Source organism: Lissotriton helveticus, chromosome 6 (assembly GCF_964261635.1).
Source record: "Lissotriton helveticus chromosome 6, aLisHel1.1, whole genome shotgun sequence".
Classification (NCBI taxonomy): Eukaryota; Metazoa; Chordata; class Amphibia; order Caudata; family Salamandridae; genus Lissotriton; species Lissotriton helveticus.
In genome coordinates this window covers 804,294,003-804,308,178 of record NC_136067.1, presented here as the reverse complement: position 1 = coordinate 804,308,178, position 14,176 = coordinate 804,294,003, and positions in this window count along the sequence as shown.

Below are 14,176 nucleotides of genomic sequence, written 5' to 3'. Positions count from 1 at the left end.
CTTATCATACAAATTGGCCCCCTGCACTCCTAATTTTATTCCTTTCCTTTGGGTTGCCATTGAATTGCATACTTTCAAGGCTACGCTCTTTCTTTTAGTGAGTCGAATGGGAAGACTTCTGAGCCCCCTCTACCCACGGAGCTACTGAAAAGGGGTTTTAGTTTTGCCCCTACAGATACCCATAATATGTTCGAGTTAGAAAGGGACTTAAGAAATTTCTTCAGGGAAATTAGACTAAATAGGTTCTTTGAAGACAAAGAGTACACACCCCGAGTAGTGTTACGGGTCTCAAACCCCGATCAACATTCACCCCATGCTTGGCACAATTTGATAAAAATGTGGAAACATTTGAACAAGTAGTTGATATAGAAATTAAAAATCTCATTCAGAATAACCAGAGAAGGACAAACAACAACATGTCTACAGATCAAAGAAGAGCATTAAAATCCCTACAAAATGATGATAATCTAACTATCAAGCCCGCGGAGAAGGGCGGGGGGTAGTCATTTTTGACACTTCTAAGGCTGAGGAAAAGATGAGAGAGCTGCTCAATGTTAAAGAACATTATGAGCGAATTAAATTTACCAGGATCAATACTCTCGGAAAGGAGGTTATCACAGCCCTCAACAACGGCAAGGAGGAGGGATGGATTTGTCAAAGCGAATACAAATTCCTAATGAACAGACATCCAACTATACCGGCAATCTATGGATTGCCAAAAGTTCATAAGAACATTTTAAATCCTCCGATGCGACCTATAGTAAGTAGTATAGGATCTATTCTTGAGCCACTAAGCAAGTATGTGGACTGTTTTCTTAAACCTATAGACCAAAAGCAAAGATCATCCTTGAAAGATACGGCGCACGCAATCTCCGTATTTGAGTGGCAGGGCTTCAACAGGGTGACCCAGTTCTTGGTTACCCTGGACATTGAGGCCCTGTATACTAATATCCCTCAGGATGACACGTTGCAGGTGATCTCAAACATTCTGGAGGAAGAAGATCTCAATGGAGGAAAAAAGGGTTTCATCCTAGATTGCATCAAATTAGTGTTGAAGAACAACATTTTCCTCTTTAAATATGAACTATACCTCCAAACTAAGGGGACCAGCATAGGGGCCACATGTGCCCCCCAGTCTGGCATGCCTCTATGTAGGCAACTTCGAGAAAGTCCATATTTTCAATGAAATGGCGCCATTCTTTGATAATATTTCTTGCTGGCACCGCTTCATCGATGACATTATTTTTGTCTGGAGCGGTGCCAGTGAAGAACTTATGTCTTTCTTGGAATGGATCAACTTGGGTGATCCAAACTTAAAATTTACGGCCCATTGGAGTGACACAGCTGTGGAATTTTTAGATATAGTTATAAAAAGCACGAATGACGAATTAGGAGTTGAACTTCACATCAAGCCAACGGATAAAAATACACTCCTGCATTATTCAAGCAATCATCCGCGCTTCCAGAAAGACAACATTCCCTTCGGGGAGTTTTTAAGGCTCTGCAGAAACTGTACCTCACTCACAGATTTTTACCGTCATCCAGAGGGTCTTAAAAAAAGATTAAAGGCGAGAGGCTACCCCAAAAAACTCATCAAGAATTCTCTAGAGAGAGCCAGGTTCTACGACAGGGATTGCTTATTGGCAACCAATAGAGAGAAAAGAAATGTCTCAGAGGGAAGAGTGGTCTTTGTGACCCAATTCTCACAAATGAGCAACCAGATCAAAAATGTCGTAAATCGTAATTGGAAGATTCTGATTCATGGGAAGATCACCAAACTAGACAAGCCCCTATTTTCTTTCAGGCGTAACAAGACTATCCGGAATGCATTAGTTAAAACATATAAAACCCCAAATGCTAAACAACTGACTATGAATGGAGAAGTGGCCACAGGGAACAATGTATGTGGAACATGTTCCATATGCCAACAGTGTATAGTCAGTAAGAGCTTGAAATTTGCCGGCAAAATCCTGACTACATATTCGCTGAACAACTGTCGAAGCCAAAATGTGGTTTACCTCCTCATCTGCCCTTGTAACCAAGGGCATGTGGGAGAAACGAGTCGAGAACTTTGCATACGGCTTTTGGAACACAAGTCATCCATCCAGACGAACAAAGAAAACGCGCCCTTGACACAACATTTTTGAGCTAAAAACCATACGTGTGATGAGTTCCAATGGTTTATTCTCAAAAAAGTAAGAATAAATAGGAGAGGAGGCGATGTGAACCAAAAAAGGAAAAGAAGGGAACAATGGTTTATGTGTTTTTTGAATACTGTCGAGCAGGGATTAAACACAAGGGAGGAATGGTTACAAATTCTGCAGGCATAATATAACCCCCTTTGTGTTTAATTTGAGCATACACTAGAGCCCGTTTCTGCATCCTAAACTATTGGTTGTGTTGTATTATAGTCAGAAGAACGAGAGAGATGTGGCACAGGTAGTGGCTTATTGGACAGCAGAGTCCCAAAATAAATATATAAATACGAACTAATAACCAATAAACTGGTAAAGACATAGATCCCAACAGAATTTAGAGTAATCATTCGTCAAAATAAAGTTTTCAGTATATGTTGGAAAAAAATGGAGACGTATAACAAATACAGATTGTAAATAAAGAAAAATTTTAAAAAACGGGTAGATAGTGGATGACGTGACAATACGAACCAATTGAGTGAGGGATCACATAGAAACACAGGAGAATGTAGTCACGTGCTGATTAGAACCAATCAATCGTTGTGCCACTACGAGAGTTTTAAAGAGAACCGGGAAACAACAGTAGGAACAGGTGCGGTAACTGCGAAGAAGCGTGATTTTCCCTGCATACGACAAGGTAGGAAAAGAAACGGAGGGGAAAGGGGGAAAAAAGGGAGGGGCGCTGTGATTACAAGGGCCAAAACCCCGTAGATTCGGGAAACGTCCACGTAATTATGAATGTACCTTTCACTGCAGGTGCAGATAATAGGAAAACGACGGTCCATTGAGAAAAACCGTCCTTAGAACGCCAAATACCAGAACACCAAACGTGAGCAGTGGCGTGACAAAGTCCTACCGCCATCCGGGGGAAAGAAAAGCCTAAAGGTAATTTACGTGCTAGCTGAGTAAGGGCGATGAGGAAACTTTAGAAATACATGATATTCATAGCACACTCATGTTTTCCTTTAATAGTGTGCATTAAGTGCGCAAGGCGGACTCGACGGTTACACCAAGAAGATCCGTCCTCAGAAAGATATATTCAAGAAACGCTGGTTCTGAGTTTTTATTGTGACACTAAGGAAAGAAACCCGAAAGGTATTTAGATCAATAGCATAGCTGAGCTCACAAGAAATTTTAGCAATATGTGGTATTAAAAGTACATTTATGTTCTCTTAGAATCGCGGGCTTCGAGCGCGAACTGATGATCAATTAAGACTAGCGCCCAAGGAGACACGAGAAAGATATATAAAGGGTTACAGAAAGCACCATATCACCTAGGAAACTTTGAAACACAAAAATCAAGGTGAGAATTAAAATCTCTGAAATTAGAACTAAGGATGTAAAAAAGTGAGGGGCAGTCAGGCTAAAAGGTGATCCGTGGGTAGAGGGGGCCCAGAAGTCTTCCCATTCGACTCACTAAAAGAAAGAGCGTAGCCTTGAAAGTATGCAATTCAATGGCAACCCAAAGGAAAGGAATAAAATTAGGGGTGCAGGGGGGCAATTTGTATGATACAGTTTACCATGAAGCCTAAGACAGGGACAGGATATCCGGACAGCAGGCTCAGGACACATGGAAAATAAAGGGAAAAACAAGAAAAGCCATGCCAGTTAAGTGTCAAACTGGGGGAAATTATCTAGGAATGGAGATATGTCCATAGCGGGATAGAGTGAGAGGGGCGATGTAAGGACCCCAAGTATAGACAACAGGGGACAACAAAAATGGGAAACTGTTAGAATGTATAATTAAAATGTTGTTATGGAATTCCTGGTGTGTTGAACAATTCTGATATAATGTATCTGTTTTCTATAGGACTACAACAAACAGTTGTTTATTAAAATTTACAAAAGGAGACAATCAAGAATTCTTGAAAAAGATGGGTGTATAATCAGAGAATACCATCGAAACGCGTCGACGCAGGGACTGGCACAATTCAAGGAAACACCAATCCTAGAATATGTTTATGAAATAGATACATCAAGCAGGTGGTGTTAGATTTTCCTTTGAATGTGTAATAGTACTTGACAAGGGGTTACATCACACTATTTTATTGTCTCTTCTGTTTATGCTGGTCATAATTAGAAATTGTGTAATTTTTTATTGATTAGGAATTGTTGTCATGAGGTACGGTGATTAGGAATAGTAATTGTGTTTTTCAACAAAAGTTTATGATGAGATTTGTTTTTATGTACAATTGTGCTTTATTGATTAACTTGTGTTTTTAATATGTTATGTGTTGAAAAAATGTACCAACTGAATAAGTATATCGTATATTTTCTTTTAAAAGTGTTTATCCAACTACTTGCCACCACATTGTATTTTGCCAAGGGAACTGTCTTCTATTAAGGTTTTGTACCTCATTTTCCTTGACTATACCAAGTGGTCCCTCTCATATTTTCCAAGGAATCATGCACACTGCCTGGGTAGTTGGCAATGACGTTGGTGAAGAGTCCTCGGTGGTCCACTATTGCCTGCACATTGATGGAATGTGTGTGCTTTCTGTTGTGGTAATTGTGTGCCGTGTCGGCAGAGGGCACAAGTAGGACATGTGTGCAGTCAATTGTCCCCAACACGTGTGGGGAGCCAGCTATGGCATAGAAGCCTTGCTTGATCTCCAGCTGTTCCTGCGCAGTGTGGGGGAAGTGAAGGTGCTGAGGTACCAAGCTGATGATGGCATCCAAGACAGTTGTGATGAACTTTGATAGGGCTGGCTTTGAGACTCCTCCGACTCTGGCAGTTGTTGGTTGGAAGGTACCAGAGGCCAACAGGTGCAGCACAGCCAGCAGCTTTGTCTACGGAGGGGTATTGGATGTCTGCTGTGTTGGCACCGTCAGCTTGTGGGCAATGTGGGTCAGGATGAGGATGATGGTTGTTCTTTTGAGCCTGTAGTGGGCAATGACTTCCTCTGGTGTTAAGTCTGTGAGGCTGATGCTTTTTCAGAAGGACTGCTGTCTTATTCTGTGCTGCCTTGGTGGTAGTCCAGGGAGAGGGGTCCGGGAGGGTCCTGGGGGTGGTGGTGGTGGGTATTGTGGGCCTCTTTGGTCTCCGCGCTGCATGATCAGTAGCTCCATGACATGTGTTGGTCTGCCGATGTGGCTCTGGGCTGGGCTTCCTTTTATACTGCAGGTTGTCGTCCTGCTTAACACCAGTAAAAGGCAGGTGTTCATTCCTTGCTGCCAACGCGCCTTATCGCCTGTTTTGGATCACTTTACTAGTCTAGCTGATCGTTGAGAACATTGCGAAGTGGTGTTTTTGTGTGTTTTTGGATGGGAACACCTACTCTGCATATCATTAGCGTTAGTTGTCACTCTCATCCGTGGCGATGTTTTTTGCGGAAGCTTTCACTGGAAAACTGCAGATTTTGTCAGTTTGCACCAGCTTGAGAATGGGACGATGGATATTTTGCCACTTTTGCGGTGCTAAAGTGCCAATAACTTGGCAATAAGTCCTTGAGAATGTGCCCCTCAGGGTGTATCCCTGAAAAGATAGAGCACTTTATTTAGGAAGACCATCTTGATTACATTGCACCACCCAACAATGGATAAGTGAAGATTGTGCATCTTGTCAGAGTCCTTCTTTCCTTTTTGGATAACTGGAGCTATGTTTGCCTCCACCATTTGCCCCAGCTCTGAAGTGATATGTATCCCTAGATAAGTGGCTGCATGTGTTGGGATCCTCCAGGTATGGTATTAAATGTACAACTACCTGTGTTTTCTGCTGGTTAAGCAAATACCTACAGATGTTTCCAAATGTCCGGGCTTCTTCCTCTATTACCACCAGTGCTGATTAAGGTTCAGGGGTTACCACCGCCAGATCATCGGGGTAGGCTAAAATGTTGGTTTCCTGCCCTTGGAACCTCATTGGTCTGATGCCTCTGTTGGTGTCAAACTTCCGGACCAAAGGGATCGATATATAGTGCAAAAAGGAGGGGAGAGCATGGACATCCCTGCCTAGTCCCCCGGTGATCCTAATGTTATGTTATGTTATGTTAATTTATTTCTTCTTTAGCGCTCGGCTACTCCAAGGAGCATCCCGGCGCTTTGGTGAAGAAAATCACCAAGTAAAACAACCACATAACAACTAAAAAGCAGACAGAAGAGACGGATCAAATTTATTTATTAAAAAGCCACGTTTTAAGCTCTTTTCTAAAAGCAAGGAGACTGGGAGCCTGTCTGAGAGAAAGTGGTAGTTCATTCCATTCCTTCGGGGCTAAGTAGCGGAAAGAACGACCTCCCATCCTTGCACGCCTGATAGCCGGGACTGTCATTTTGGATAAGCAGGATGATCTCAGTAGCCTACTGGGTACATATCGGGAAAGGCGTTTCCTTATGTACTTAGGGCCTGATCCTGTAAAGCTTTAAAGGCAAAAGTCAGGCACTTGAAAAGAATTCCTTTGGCGATCGGTAGCCAGTGTAAAGAATTCAGTAACACCGTGGCACCTGTTCTTCTCGGAGCCCGTAAATAGCACGGGCTGCAGAGTTCTGGACTACTTGCAAACGTGTCAAAAGATATTTTGGTAGACCCAAGAAAAGAGCGTTTGCGTAGTCCAGTCGAGATCCGATCAAGGCCTGGACGATAACCTTCCTATGCTGAAAAGACACTAGAGGAAGAAACTTCCTCAGCATCCGTAAAATGCCAAAGCATTTACCTGAAAGGCACGAAATATGTGGCCCAAAGGACAATTCACTGTCCACAATCACTCCCAAGTTTTTAGCCTTGAGAGACACATTGTCAGGAGGAAACAAGTCTTGTGGCCACCAAGCTTTCCAGTCAGGTTCACAGGTGCATCCAAAAAAGAGCAGCTCCGACTTATCGGAATTGCACTTTAATCCATTACACCTGAACCACTCAAAGACCGCGCCAAGGCAATCCCTGATCTGTACGCCGTCGAATGACCCGCCCCTATCACAAGTGAATAGGAGCTGGGTGTCATCGGCGTAAGATACGATCTGGGTGCCAAAAGACTCTGCGACTACCGCCAGAGGGGCCATAAAGATGTTAAATAGCATGGGGCTAAGAATGGAACCTTGCGGAACCCCTACCTCTAGTGGAGCCATATCAGCGGAGAAAGGGGGCGCCCAGATCGTTTGCCGGCGGTCGGCCAGAAAAGATTTAAGCCATTTCCACACCGTTCCCCGGATGCCGCTCTCCCAGAGTCTTACAAGGAGGCGATCGTGAGGAACGGTGTCGAAAGCCGCCGACAGATCTAACATAACCAACATGGCCCTACCCCCAGAGTCAAGTACTTCCCTGATGGCATCCGTGACCTCGAGAAGAGCCGACTCCGTGCTAAAATTTGCACGGAACCCAGATTGCGTGTCATGCAACAGGTCGTTTCCTTCGATGAGATTGGAAATCGTCCGATGTGCAAATCTCTCGACCACTTTCGCCAGAGCAGGGAGAAGGGAAATAGGCCTATAGTTGGCATGGATGAGGGGGTCCAAGGTAGGCTTCTTGATCAATGGCAGGATCAGAGCATGTTTCCATGCCTGCGGGACCACTCCCGTTGACAGTGAAGAATTCAGTTGGGGGTTCAGCAAGGCATTTAGGGCAGGTGCCACCTTCCCCAGATGTTTAGCCGGGCACGGGTCAAGTGGAGAGCCTGATTTCAAACTTGACAGAAGCTCGAGAGAAGTGTCAAGGCATAAATGTGGAAATTGTAAAAGAGAAGGGCCTAGACCCTCCCTAAATGAAGGGGGGGATGAGGAACCCACAACTGACTGAGAACTAGAGTGGAAGAGAGAGGCTTGAATGGTTGTGATTCTACTAACAAAGAAAGTTGCAAGCTGTTTTATCCATACTTCTGAGTGAGTATGGGATGGTGTACAGATAGCTGGAAAGGTGAAATCCAGAACAACTTTAAAAATGTCTTTACAGCCATTTTCAGCCTCATCGATTCGACGCTCGAAATAAGCCTTTTTTTCGTTCCAGATTGACCGGTGGTAGGCTTTAGTTATTGCTCGAAATTTCAGTTTTTCAGTCGGATCATAGGCCCGTCTCCAAACTCTCTCAGCCCTTTTACAACCCTGCCGCTGCTCCCTTAACTGGGGAGTGAACCAGGGGGCCGACGCTCTGCGTTCGCCTGATTTAAGCTTTTTTTCGGGGATTAAGATCTCGAATCTGGCTATCAGCCAATTATGAAAGAGACTAAGATTCTCTTCCAGATTGCCCAAAAGAGGACATGGAAAGGTGGCAAGGGCCTCAGATAACATATCCACCGAAAGCAGATTATTGGTTCTGTATGACCCCTGTTCTATCTTAATCGGTCTACTGGGGTCCTGTACAGTCCCCGAATTGCATTAATAAAGCCCTTCCTAATACCAAACCATTCGAGGAAAAGCCACATATAGTCCCAGGAGCCCCTTTCAAATGCTTTCTCAGTGTACAGTAGGATCAAAGTCATAGGGTCTCCTGAGACTGCCACCACATAAAACAAGGTTATAACCCTTCAGATGTGATTGTGGTGCCTCTGCCAGGTAGAAACCCGTGATGGCGGGGGTAGATAAATGTACTGATTATAAGGCTTAGCTGTGTCGCTAGTACCATCAAAAAGATTTTTGCATCATTATTCATAAGGGTAGTGGCCTATAGGAGCCAGCTTCCCTAGATGGCTTCCCTTTTTTAGAAAAATAGCAATGGAAGCCCAAGCCCACGACTCTGGAACGGAGATCCCAAGCTGTGCCTGACAGAGTGTTTTCACCAAATCTGGCCCTAAAATGGTGAGAAAGGTTTTAAAGAATTCAAGGAGTATTTGATCATGTCCCACTGCCTTGCTGGAGGGGAGATTCCTGAGTCCTCCATAAATTTCTTCCTCAGTAAATCGGGCTTCCAAAGATTCCGCAATCTAAAGAGGGGGGTCACATTTTATGAAATTAAATAGGATGTGCTGGGGAGTGGCCCCTTCGGCAAGGGTCACTCCCCTTGGGGGCCATTTTAGGTAACCCACAATGTTTTTTTGTATAGCGGAGCGACCACCTAAGACTAGGGTCGCTTCCCTCTTGGGGGCACATTTATTTTAAATTTTTGAATGTGCTGGGAAGTGGCCCCTTGGGCAAGGGTCACTCCCCTTGGGGGCCTTTTTTAGAAGCCCACATTTGTTTTGTTTTGTTTTGGGGGCCATCCTTTTTGCTTTGTTTGCCTCCCTTGGGGGGGCAAATTAAAAGTTTTATTAATTTATTTGACACACTGTGCCAATTGTGTAAATGTAGTGGGCAGTTACCCCTTGGGCAAAGGTCATTACGCTTTTTTGGTACAAATATTTTGCTTTGCCATTTTGGTATGACCATGATGTTAGGTTGTAGCTCACTGCAGCACCCCAGTTCAGACATGGCCATAAGCAAATTAGTCTGACCCTATGCTTCATGGGAGCAGTCCAGCCCAAACTGTTAAGCCATATCTTACCTGGCCCGGAAACAACCATAATGGCACCGGTTACTGGCTAATCAGCCGTTATCAGCCAGGTTAGCTTGAGTCTAGTGGCAAAGTAAGCAAGGGACCCACGTCTGCCAACTTAGGGCAATCAAAGCGCACAGGGTCAGTCTGATTTGCATATAGCCATGTCTGAACTGGGTTGGTGAAGCGAGCTAAACAATGATGATGGATTAAACCAAGATCAGTTGAGTGGGGGTGAGTGGGCTTGTGCGCTCCGTCCATCATCCCCTTTGGTATCACCTTGAAGGGCAGTTCTGATGGTTTTTTTTGAGGGCCACTAGGGCACCAGAGTTTATTTTTATGTTGGGGATCCGTCCCTTGGGCATGGGTCGTTCCCCTTTATGGGAGGATGATTGTGACCTTTTCTGCCCTCTCTGAGTGGCAGAGTAGCAGTATGTGTTTAGTTCTTACTGTCTCCAAGGTGAGCAGAAGCCACTAGACACCAGAATTGTTTCAATTTTTGTCTTGGTGGGGGTGGCCTCAAGGGCAAGGAATGTTCCCCTATTGATGTTACACTGTTAGGCCCACCTACCCCTTAGCTTGGCAGGTTGGACTGGTGCATTTTTTGTATATGTGATTCTAATGTTTTTTTCTTCTTTTTAAATTTAGTCTAAAACGTTTGATTCCTGTTTGTGGTTTCGACAGTAGTTGTTCTGCAGTTTTGTGCAGTTGCATTTTTTAGGTAAGAAAAACATTTTTGTTGTATGTTCTCCAAATGAGTAATATTGCAATGTATGAATTATTATTTTTTAGTAAGAGGTGTTATAGTGGCATTTAGTTAGTGTTCTGTGCATGAAAATCATTGTGATGTGTTTTGCATTGTCTTATGTGTATTTTGTTTCTCTCTCTTTTTTTGTGGGATATTGTTGATCCATACTGTTTCTGTGCAGAGTATGTGGTGATGAGTTTAGCTGCTTCTGGCAAGTGAGTGGTTTTGTTTTGCAGTGTATAGGTATTTTTGATAAAGGTAAATGTTGTTCATTGCTTATTTTACATAGTGATTGTTGTTGTTGACTTGTGTGACAAGTTACCTTTAATAGTAATCATTATGGCTAGCCGTAGAATGACTGCTCAGCAGGTGGTTGGTATGCTTCTTGGGTCTTCCTCTGGGCCGGATTATGACACTGACAGTGCGTCTGAGGGAGAGAAGGGAGGGGAAGATTCTGGCAGTGAGTTTTCTCTCCACACGGATGATAAAGGTACTCTCAGTGCAGATGAAGGGCCTGTTTTAGAGGCGGACACTGCTGTGCCGATGGTGCAAGAGGCATCTGGATTGCATCCTGAGGCTGCTAGTCTTCCTACTGGAAGTGCTGGACTCTGGGGTGATCCGAACATGGTGCAGCCGGTGTTGCCTGCATTTAGCGGTGATGCAGGGTGTAGAGTGGATTGTGAAAACTTTTTGCCTATACAGTATTTTCAGTTATTTATGGATGATGTGTTTTTGAGTGAGATTGTTGAGCAGATTAATTTGTTTGCTGAACAGTTTTTGAGGGTCAACAGTGACACACTTAGGCCGCACTCTAGAGCTACCCAGTGGAGTCCCACAAATCTGGAAGAGCTGAAGAAGTTTTTGGGTTTGACTTTATTGATGGGTTTGGCATGGAAGCCAAACCTGGCTTCATATTGGACTTCCAGTCCCTTGATGGCAACAGCCATATTTCCAGCTGTTATGACTCGTGATCGGTATGTTCTTTTGCTACGCATGTTGCATTTTGTAGATAATACTTTGGCGTTGCCAGGTAGCCACCCTGACTGTGACCGTCTTTTTAAGATTCGGCCTGTTCTTGATCACTTTGTTGATCGATTTCCAGAGATTTACATTCCAGGAAAAGAAATATCTATAGCTAAGTCTTTGGTTTTGTTCAAGGGTCATTTGGTTTTTAGGCAGTACATCCCTAGCAAGAGGGCACGCTATGGAATTAAACTGTATATGTTGTCTGAGAGTTACACAGGGTATGTTTTTAATTTTCGTGTGTACACTGGTAGAGATTTTACTATTGACCCCCCTGGTTGTCCGTCCACTTTTGGAGTTTCAGAGAAAATTGTGTGGGATCTTGCTGGAAGATTGTTCAACAGAGGCCACCATTTGTACCTTGATAACTTCTACACTGCTGTGCAATTGTTTAAGGAATTGTTTAAAGTGGACAATTTTGCATGTGGCACAATCCGCTCTAACCGCAAAGGTTTTCCGAAAGAGCTTGTTTGCAAAAAACTTCAGAGGGGTCAGTGCAGTTTCTTGTGTAGTGAAGAACTACTAGCTGTGACATTTGTGGACAGGAGGGATGTGTACATGCTGACTACCATCCATGATGAGAGTACTTCACCTGTGCCTGTTTGGGGTCAGGTTGCTGATGTGCACAAACCTGTGTGCATTCTGGACTACAATAAGCACATGGGTGGTGTTGACAGAGTAGATCAGAGGTTGAAACCTTACACTGCTATTCGGAAGGCTTATGTTTGGCATAAGAAGTTGGCCATCCATTCTTTCCACCTAGCAACTTTTAATGCTTGTATTGTGTTCAAGGAGTGTTCTCCTGCGTCCAAGTTGACACTTCTTCAGTTTCAGCACTCTGTGATATCCAGCCTTGTTGTTGTGGAACAAGTAAGTGTTCCTAGATTTGGAGTGGTGGAGGATGTGGCTCGACTGAAAGATCGCCACTTTCCTGATTACATTCCTCCCACATCTACAAAAGACTTTCCCAATAGGAAATGTAGAGTTTGTTGGCGAAGAGGTTTGCGGAAGGCGACTCGTCTTTTCTGCCCTGGGTGTCCTTCTAACCCTGGGCTGTGTGTGCCTGCTTGTTATAGAGCTTACCACACACAAAATAATTTTTGGGAGTATCCATGAGTGTTAAAATGAACTGCCTGGTCTGTATTTTTTTTTAATTTGTGTTCTGTTTTAAGGTTGGCATTAGTGCAATGTATTTGGTTTCAGATTTTGTGTTACTAGATTTGTATCTATTTGCAATTTTTTTTGTTTTGTAAAAAAAATTCAAAATGTGATGGTGGTGTGTGTAGGCTGGCGCTTGACTGGCGGTGTGTGTGGAGTGGCGCTTGGCTTGCAGTGTGCGTGTAGTGGCGCTTGACTGGCGGTGTGTGTGGAGTGGCGCATTGACTAGCGATGTGCTTGGAGTGGCGTTTGGCTTGCGGTGTGCATGGAGTGTTGCTTGGCTTGTGGTGTGTGTGGAGTGGTGCTTGGCTGACGGTGTGCGTGGAGTGGTGCATGGCTTGCGGTGTGCGTGGAGTGGTGCTTGGCTTGCGTGCATGGAGTGGTGCTTGGCTGGCGGTGTGCGTGGAGAGGCGCTTGGCTGGCGGTGTGTGTGGACTGGCGCTTGGCTGGCGGTGTGCGTGGAGTGGTGCTTGACTGGCGATGTGCGTGGAGTGGTGCTTGGCTGGTGGTGTGTGTGGAGTGGTGCTTGGCTTGCGGTGTGTGTGGAGTGACGCTTGGCTGGCGGTGTGCGTGGATTGGCACTTGGCTGGCAGAGTGCGTGGATTGGCGCTAGGCTGACGATGTGCATTGCCTGGTGCTTGGATGGTGGTGTGGGTGGACTGGCACTCGGCTGGCGGTGTGTGAGTAGTTACTTTCTGTTGGTCACTACACACACTGCTAGCTTAGCGTCACTCCATGCAGTCCATCACTTTGTGTAGTTGCTGTGTCTGGAATGTGGGCGTGTGAAAGTGATGGGCCCTTGAATGGCGCTGTCTGCTGGTGTGAGTGTTGTAATGTGATGGGCCCGCGGCTGGCGGTGTGAATGTTTTGTATGTGTCACACGTATGAAAGGTGTATGAATGGCCTGTAAAGAGGTTGGTGCCTTGACGTGGCTTTACAGCTCACGAGCTGTGAGTCAATGGTTCAGTTTCTCATTCTTTCAATTATTAACAGTGCATTTCATTTTTGTGAAATGACTTGCTAATACAATTGTATATACTGAATCATCACTCACCCTCGTGCCAAATCCAACCAGTATGTGTGTGTGCTTGAGGATCAGATGGCTGTGCAGTAATATTTGTCTATTTTCTCTTTCTGAAGGAGGGTGTACCTTGTCCCTTTTTGTGAATGTTGTAATGTATTGTTTTTGCTCCCGGATTGTGTGAATGGTCTTGTGTGTATCAGGTATGAAAGGTGCGTGAATGGTCTGTAAAATGGTTGGTTCCTTGTCATGGCTTTACAGCTCACGGGTTGCGAGTCACTGGTTCGTTTTTTATGCATTTAATTATTGACAGAGCATTTCATTTGAGTGAAATGTCTTGTTAAATAAATTTAATGTACTGAACCATCACTCGCCCTCGTGCCAAATCCAACCAGTATGTGTGTGTGTTTGAGGAATAGATAGCTGTGCTGGAATATTTGACTTTTGAGTGTCTCTGTTAAGGTGTACATTCCAGCTAAGAATAACCTACTAAATGTAGATATTATTGTTAAACCATGGAGTATATGGTGATGTCTCTCTTGTGATTTCCAAGTTAATTTTTTATCCACAATGTTCTGCAAACTTAAAAATGACTGTCACAATTTTCATGAAATATTGTCCCAAAAATCTCACACTGTAGA